This window comes from Sinocyclocheilus grahami, unplaced genomic scaffold (genome assembly GCF_001515645.1).
Source record: "Sinocyclocheilus grahami isolate Dianchi unplaced genomic scaffold, SAMN03320097.WGS_v1.1 scaffold316.1, whole genome shotgun sequence".
Taxonomy (NCBI): domain Eukaryota; kingdom Metazoa; phylum Chordata; class Actinopteri; order Cypriniformes; family Cyprinidae; genus Sinocyclocheilus; species Sinocyclocheilus grahami.
In genome coordinates, this window is record NW_015505495.1 from 296,016 (window position 1) to 305,155 (window position 9,140).

The 9,140-nt window shown below is 33.6% G+C and overlaps 1 protein-coding gene across 1 annotated transcript in view; it reads left to right on the forward strand.

Moving 5' to 3' along the window:
* The window catches only part of LOC107601958 (cyclin-dependent kinase 14-like), a 131,449-nt gene extending 122,957 nt beyond the window's left edge, over positions 1 to 8,492 (forward strand). The window contains exon 12 of the mRNA XM_016294330.1: positions 6,329 to 8,492. The gene's annotated coding sequence lies outside the window, so the exon portion shown is untranslated. The remainder of the gene's footprint in view (positions 1 to 6,328) is intronic.
* The last annotated feature ends 648 nt before the right edge of the window (positions 8,493 to 9,140 follow it).

The window sequence follows — 9,140 nt, forward strand, 5'->3', positions numbered from 1 at the left end:
TTAGGGATGCACCGAATGTTCGGCAACTGAACCGAATAAGCGAAAAAAACGAATAAATTGTACCGAACAATGATATGATGTGAGAGACGCGCACTCTTTATAATGCAGCACAATGTCAGCAGTGTGGAAGAATTTAAACTGTTGGAGAAAGACGCAAAAATCATTACAAGCACCGACAGCGAGAGACTGTTTAGAACTGCATCGCATGTCTTCAATGAGAAGAGGAAGAGGTGATCGTTGCTGGTTACTGTATGATGATTGAAATCGTGAAATGGCCTTAAACAATTAGTAAATAAACTGCAGAACGTTATGTTTTTCTTACGTTATCTGCGCTGATACAGTGACTGTCAGCTGCTCAGTCACATTTTTATGAATTTTTACAAGGCATGTGACAATGCGATACGTACAACGTATTCGTAATGAGACTCATTTATAAATCTGTTATCAACAAAAATAAGCATTGAGGTCTTCCTGCGCGTTTCCGCCAAAATAAAAGTTGAGAAAAAGCAAGAACTCTTATCAACATTCATAAATGTTAGTATTGTAATTTTACTGTTGTTCTGTAAAATAAAATAAAAAGTAAGACACTAATAATAATGATAATAATCATTACAACAGCTCTGTTTTTAATACATTTATTATAACATTCACACATAGTGTTCAAATTAGGATCTGTAATATTTTCTAATGTTTTAAAAGAAGTCTCTTCTCAGCAAGGCTGCTTTTAATTGTACAGTAAAAAAAACAGAAAAAACAAAAACATGCCTGATTCAAGATGGCCAAAAATTATTATTTTACTAACTTATTAATTTTAAGTTAAATTGTGCTTTGTTGGTGGTATAGTGTCTGCTAAAATGTTAAAAATGTTCAGTGTTAAATATTTTTAAATTGTTTTGTAATTGATTTTTTTTTCTTTGAAAAGCAAGACAAAACAGTAAATGCACATTTTGGCTTTTTAATTTATGTAATGGTGAAATGTTTTTTTGAAAAACTGTGGTCGGTATTCGGCCTTCGGCCCAGTGTTTAATTTTGTTCGGTTTCGGCTTCGGCAAAGAATTTTCATTTCAGTGCATCCCTAATAAAAGTATTGAATTATGCTTCATCGGTACTTTTTTTGTGTAAAGTAATGTTAAAAAACTTTTCCTGGCCACACTCTCTCTCTTTTGCGCTATATTTGTTTTTTTTTCACTAGTGATTTCTTTATTTTTATTTTATTTTTTATTTTTTTGCATAAAGCTCAAACCCCACCTTGCAGTTGATTCTAAATATTTCATTGGATATTTCAATCACAGTGCTGATTACCTACATAACGCTGAAACCTTAATCCCTAAACTACACCATTAGATAGTGTTGGTAGCACAGCCTTACAGATATAATTACTGTTTGTTTGATACATGCTTGCTATAAATTCCACTAATATACAAGGATTTATTTTTGTTTGTCTATATTGTAAGAGGCCATTCACACATCATGTATTTTTGTGTTTAAAAACACAAGATGCGTGACAGTGGAATAATAAAAAAAATGTCCTGGGACCTTTTTTTTAAAAAGACACTGCAAAAATCGGAACGTAGCAAAACGTTCAACGATGTCCAGCTGGCGCATGTTTACACATAAAAACAATAGAAAAGCACTGCAGTAGAATACAAAAAAAAACACATTTTGTGTGAACCCCTAACTGGCTACAAGGCTAAATAAATAAATATTTGTGTGGTATACATTTAATGAGTAATGTAATTCTACGTATATTCCATTACTTGAAAGATTTAGTCTGATTATGTATATTGAATCTGATTATTTACAATATTGTTTACTAATATTGAGATTTTCAAATATATTACCAATTTAAAAAAGGTGTTTCTTAATATTGTAGGCCAGTAGGTTGGAGCACATGAGCTTTTGCAGAAAGTTTCACAGTGTTTCACTGTATGTGTGTTTGTAGCACAATCTGCCAAACAACCATCTTATATTCCCTCGGAATACAAACCAAGTCTTTAAAGTGAGAAGTGCACAGCTGCTCTTATAGAGGTGCACTTCACACTCACCCTTTAGTATGTGTGACCTATGGCCCGTTTAACTCTCTCCTATGGTGTAAAGTATATTTTTAAGAGATATTTGGTTGCTTGGCCTTCTAGTTAATACCTTCCTTCCTGGACAGGAAGAGAAGCCGCTTCTGAAACTAAAGTCACTTCTTTCTGTGCATGTGAGAGGCCTTGTCCGTGTTTAAGTGCGTTTAAAGAGGGTGTTTAAATCGGTGGTGAGAAGAGACTTTGTGCAGTGCACAGGTCGATACTGAAGCAGATTTAGATTAATTTGAGGGTCTTTATACAGGTTATTACTGAGACATTCCAACAACCCTTTAGGTCAATAATATATATGCTTGATTCAGTTTGTGAACTTGAAACTTTCTGCATCCAGTTCATTCGGTTGGGTTTGTATGTCTGAGTTCAGGACTTCTTTTGAAGGATCTAACACCAGGAGCAGCACATTTTTAAAGCAATGTAGCTGTGGAATGATAGGTTGTGCTGTGGATATAATGATGGCACATGCACACACAGTATATTAAGAGAGGGGTAATGAGTGTGGCGTAGGCAGCTGTACTCTGGGAAAGATACATCATCAGGTTTAATTAAAGTCATACTGCACATGTCCGCTGGCCTTCTCTAAACCTCATCACAGCCCTCTAATGTGATAATGGCTGTGCACTCAAACAGCTGCTACTGATAAACATTAGGGTGTAATCGTGTATGGAAAGGTGTAGCAGTGAAATATACCATCATTTTACTAGATTTGTTGCGTTTTCACTCACTAACTAGAAATTATACCGCTTGGTGTAAGTACTATGGTACATCCATAAAGTAATCGGATCAGTACCCTGGTTAATTACATGCATGGATTTTCAGCAGCCATTACTCCATTGTTCAGTGTCGCATGATCCATCAGAAATCATTCTAATATGCTGTTTTGATGCTTAAGAAGCATTTATTATTATTATTATTGTTGTTGTTGCTGTTGTTATTATTATTATTATTATTATTTATTTCAGCTAGTTACCTAGACAACATTTCTCATTATTATTATTATTATTTATTTCAGCTAGTTACCTAGACAACATTTCTCATTATTATTATTATTATTTATTTCAGCTAGTTACCTAGGCAACATTTCTCATTATTATTATTATTATTTATTTCAGCTAGTTACCTAGACAACATTTCTCATTATTATTATTATTATTTATTTCAGCTAGTTACCTAGACAACATTTCTCATTATTATTATTATTATTTATTTCAGCTAGTTACCTAGGCAACATTTCTCATTATTATTATTATTATTTATTTCAGCTAGTTACCTAGACAACATTTCTCATTATTATTATTATTATTTATTTCAGCTAGTTACCTAGGCAACATTTCTCATTATTATTATTATTATTATTATTATTATGATTTATTTCAGCTTTAGAATTTAAGATTTTTTTAAATTTATTTTAGTAACTTTAGGTGCTTTTGTGATTTATTTATTAGTTTGGCTTTTTTTATATTTATATTTAGCTATTTATATATAGCTTTAATTTATTTTTATTTCAGTTTTTGTTTTAGTCATTTTAGTTCTTCAGCTTAAACTTACTTATTTCGGTTACCAAGGCTAATTTTCACATATTTATTAGTTTTGTTGTTGTTATTTTTGACAGTGTCCATCTCTATTCACTTCCATTTGATAGAAAAGAGCAACATTAATGGTATTTTGTGTTCAACAGGGGGAAAAAATCATATTTAGAGCATGAAATGATAACAGTATTTTCATTCCTGGAAAAAAAGAAATGTTGATATGATTTCAAGTCATAATCATAGTGATAGTCATGTTAACTTTTGACTCAACCAATCATGTGAGTTTGGGGCGGGACTTTCTGTCTGTCTGGCCAATGAGAGTCAAGGAAATAAAAAAGAACCGAAATTATTAAATTACTAAAACTAAAAATAAATTAAAGCTATACAAAAATGTTTTTAAATAAATAAATAACCGCATAGCAAAATTACTAAAACTTAAAATAAAACGCCTCAAAAATAAAATCCTCAAAAGAACAAAAAAAGTCAAAATATTAAAAAATGCTAAATACTAAACAAAAATACTAAAATAATAATAATAATAATGTACTAAAATAATAATAATAATATTTTGAAGCAACACTGCTTCACGCTTTTTTTTTTAGAAATAATTATTTGGAATATTATTAAATTAATCAGAATTATTGAAAATGTATTATTTCTTTTTATTTCTGCTTTTGTTTGTTTGTTTATTATTATTATTATTGTTGTTGTTGTTGTCGTCGTCGTCGTCGTTGTCGTCGTCATCGTCTTAATGCCCCAGAAAAGAATATTTCAGTGAGAGCTGTATTTAACTCTGTATGAATTGCATTTTTCATGCATTTATGCATTCATAAATTGATAAATCGGATAATAAATTGAATGAGCATCAAATCTTTGACCCGAGCGCAGAAAGAGAAGAGAAGAAGGCCTTGAGAGCAGAACGAGTGCGTTTCACTGGTTCAACATTTAATGAATTAGTTTGAGAGTTAAAGGGAATATTCAATAGATGATCGTTTCTGACAGTCTGTCGAGACGAGCTGTAACTGAGCAAATACATGTGCTTTGACGTTTTACATGAACTTACATGTAAAAGAATGTTGCTATTTTTATATACGATACTCAGAGGTATGAACCAAATGTCTTATCTCTTGTTATTTTTTATTCTTTAAGTTATTCAAATTCTTCTTTTATTTAAAATATGTTTTTCCATATCATATCTTGAAGTGTAGATGTAGGCTAAATATCGCTTAAGCTCATTATCAATATCATTGATGAATATCTATTTATCGCCCGGCCTTCAGTGGATGTAGTTTGTTGGGTTTGCACTGGGACGGTGTGTTTCTGAGCTGGTCGATTTCCTCGTTCACACACACACACACACAAACACACACATGCTTTGGGCTCTTGATAAAGGCAGCGTCCTTCCATGATCTCTGATTTCTGGCACACACACTTGCAAATCCTCCAGGAACGGTTTTCCAAAGGCATGGACTGAAATCAAGTGGGGGAAGGGCAACAAAGAAAGAAAGAAAATCTGAAACAAGAGAGTAAGAAAGAGAATAACAGACTGCCAGAGAGAGAGAGAGAGACGTCGGACACACAGAGACACATGCATTATTTATTAGCAGTATGGTCAATGGGGAAAAAAAAGAGAAAGATTAACTCCTCTGCATCCCATCATCCTCCTCACCAGCGCTGTGAAGCTGCTTTAAAAATGTAGTTGATTGAAATACATAATTTAATATAGTTGAGGCAAAACACTGCAGGTGATTAGTGTAAAAATTAACTAATAGATTTCACCATACTTCACCAGCTGATAGATTACATTAACAATTACAAACATTTTTTGAATTACAAGGTTTTTTTTTATGTAATGTATAAATACATTTAATTAATTGCACTAATTTGCACAAATTTCCTGCACGTAAATCTGAACTTCAGATAAAGCCAGGTTCTTTTTTGATTTTGTTAACATATTTAGATTAAAGGTTTTTCCTGAGGGGATTTGGGATTTCTCTTTTTATTACTCCATAAATCAGAAAATACTGTCAACAGACAGACAAAAATTTTTACCTTGTTTTTAGGAGTAAAATGTTGTATAAATCAGTGTGAATAATATATGAACAAATCTCTCGGTAAAACCCTTCAGAATATAGAGAGGAATAAAACTGCAAAGTTTGGTGTATGTAAGTGCTGCTGAAGTGGAGAAAGAAACTCATTTTGAGAAAACAGACTTTAAAGATATGAATTGAAATTGAAATCTACAGACACAAATAACGTGTAATGAAATAAACACTTAAATGTGTATTTTGGGATGTTTTCTTTCCACTAGTCTGAAACAACACATTATGGAAAGCCAAATAGCCCCAAATCTCAAAATTGACGAGTGCATGAAAGTCTCGTCTTAAACTACAGTTCAGTTGCTAAAAGTGCACATCAGGACTGACCTTGAATGCTTTTGTCTCTCTTGTTTTAATTTTGAGAAAACAGACTTTAAAGATATTAATTGAAATTGAAATCTACAGACACAAATAACGTGTAATGAAATAAACACTTAAATGTGTATTTTGGGATGTTTTCTTTCCACTAGTCTGAAACAACACATTATGGAAAGCCAAATAGCCCCAAATCTCAAAATTGACGAGTGCATGAAAGTCTCGTCTTAAACTACAGCTCAGTTGCTAAAAGTGCACATCAGGACTGACCTTGAATGCTTTTGTCTCTCTTGTTTTGCAGGTTGGCGCTGTCAACCCTCAAGATATGAAAAAGACAAAAAGAAGAAGGAGACGGGAACGACTCTTAATGTTTATTTAAATTATTTCATTTCCGGTTGGTTTGACCTTCCACATGGGACTGAGAGCAAATCAGTCAAATCTGAGTTTTACCATCAGGAATGTGGTGTAACATTCCCACATCGACGGCATGCGAACGACGTTCGGACTTCGAAAGGCAATTAATACGAACTGTTTGTGTATGTAGCTACCTATGTACGAATGTTTGTACAGTTAAATACGTGTATATCTAAGAGAACAAACCAAATGCCCTCCCGTGCACAATCATGCATTATCGAGACCAAGCTGGCATTTTGCATTTCCTGCAATCTTACACATTGTTGGCTATGGTACGGTCCAGCTGCACTCCCAATAACATGATAACAATTTCCACAGTAATAACTAGGGATGCACCGATGTATCAGCCAATAATCGGTATCGGCCGATTAAAACAATTACCTGCACTATCAGCCATAGACCGATTACTTAAAAACAGCCAATGATCAGGGCCGATTATATCCTGTCAATCAAAAGGGGGCGGAAAAACATGTCAGACAGCAACTTGTGTTGTGTTGAATTTAAGACTGTCCAAGTTAAAGCAATAATAACGCAAAGTGTTAACACAAGTTCTGTTTGACCCTGTGAAGCACCCGTAGTTCAAGCCAGGGTTGCTAGATTTTGAAACGTTATTTGTAATGAACCTCCCGTCCAATAATCTTACTTCTGATAAGAAACAAGGTCTCAACTCTCAAGTAATGTCCATTTTATTGTAAAATTTTAATAATAAATGCCGTTTGACGCTCTTGTGGCGTTCAGATCTCTGTAGCACTTCAGTTCAAGAGGCAGTGCGGAGCGCAAGTCTCTTCCACTTTAAAACAAGTTATAGTGTGAAATAAACATGAATGAACATCAGAAGACGTTGAACGATACAGTACATCTTATCGAAATGTGTCATGGCTTAAATCATCACTCAATCAGCATTTCAACCGAAAGAAAGACGTCAAATAAAACGGCTTGTAAACAGTGTATTGCTTAACGCTGCATTCTCCTCAGGAAAGTTATCCAGTTTTCACAGTTGGTTAGGTATCGGAAGATATCTTTCTGAATAATTGTTTATCAGTATCGGCAGATATCATTCTGAATAAACGTCTATAGGTATCGTATCGGCAGATATAATTCTGAATAATCGGCAGTCGGTATCGTATCGGCAGATATCATTCTGAATAATCGATATCGGCAGATGTCATTCTGAATAATTGTTTATCAGTATCGGCAGATATCATTCTGAATAATTGGCTATCGTTCTGAATAATCGACTATCGGTATCGGCAGATATCATTCTGAATAATCGGTATCGGCAGATATCATTCTGAACTATTGGCTATCGGTATCGTATCAGCAGATGTCATTCTGAATAATTGTTTATCAGTATCAGCAGATATCATTCTGAATAATCGGTTATCAGTTTCGGCTGAGAAATTTAGTATCGGTGCATCCCTAGTAATAACGATAATCACACTGACAATGTGGTTGCAGCCTGATGGTACACATACACTCACTGCAGGGACTGTGCTAAAGCAGTGAACACCAACAGCACTAACGGCAGATAACTGTGAGTCTTGTGTACGTCTGTGTGCGTTTACATGTGCGTGTTAGTGTTAAATACAGGCAATACACTTGCACTGGTGCTACTGTGCATGAGAAAGAAATTCACTCGTCCATGTTTGGAAACAAATCTATTTTCGCTGTTCCGTCCGAAGGCCCATGACAATCTTATAACAAATTGCACTCGTTAACTGATCGTTAAAATGGCCCAAAATTTACTTTGAACTGTTAGAGGATGTTCGCACAGGTTGTGCTGTTTTTTATTTAAATGGACATCTCTGTATCTTGTTGCATGAGCTCTGCTTTTTTTTGTTACGTTTATGCATTTTGCAGATGCTTTTATCCAACTTAAAGTATATAGCATTCAAAGTTTACATTTGATCAGTTCATGCATTCACTTAGATTCGAACCCATGACCTTGCCATTGCTTGCACTACTGTTTGAGCAACAGAAATGCTTTAGCATTTAATTTTTAAGCCATGTCATGTTATGTAAAAATTGGTCAGAATTGGGTTCAATACAGTTCACCAAAAATCCCTCTATGAAAAACAAAATCAAGTAGTAAACCTTTAACATTAATAGTTCTCACACATTACAAAAAAGTACACAGAACATATGATTTTTAAAACTGTATTTAACAACTACTTTTAAACATTTTTCACAAAATGTGAAGATTATAAATAGTTTTTTTTTTAATTAAAAAAAAATTTTTTACATTTAAAATTGTATTAATTTTTTTATTTCAGTTTTTTTTAAATGTTGTATGCTTTCCTAAAGCTCAAACTTTAGCAGCATGGCACTTGCAACAGCACGATCATGGGTTCAATTCCCAGCAAAATTCATATGCATGAACTAATAAAAACATAAGCCTTCAATGCAGCGCATGTTCCTTGAAATAAAAGCATCTGCCAAATGCATAATAAATGCACATACCAAACAAAATACATATTTATTTTTTTATTTTGGGTCTGAACACATGCCTTTAACCATGAAATGGGATCAAATTGAAATGGGTCAAATTGCAAACTTTAATTTGAAACTGAATTTCATACATAGTCCACAACACACCGTGGCAAAACTTTGCATGCATGTTCATGACCCTAAATGAGAATTAGTCACGTGATTTCAGGTTAACCAGTAACTCAAAAATGTGTTGTGGGTCAAATTGGAAC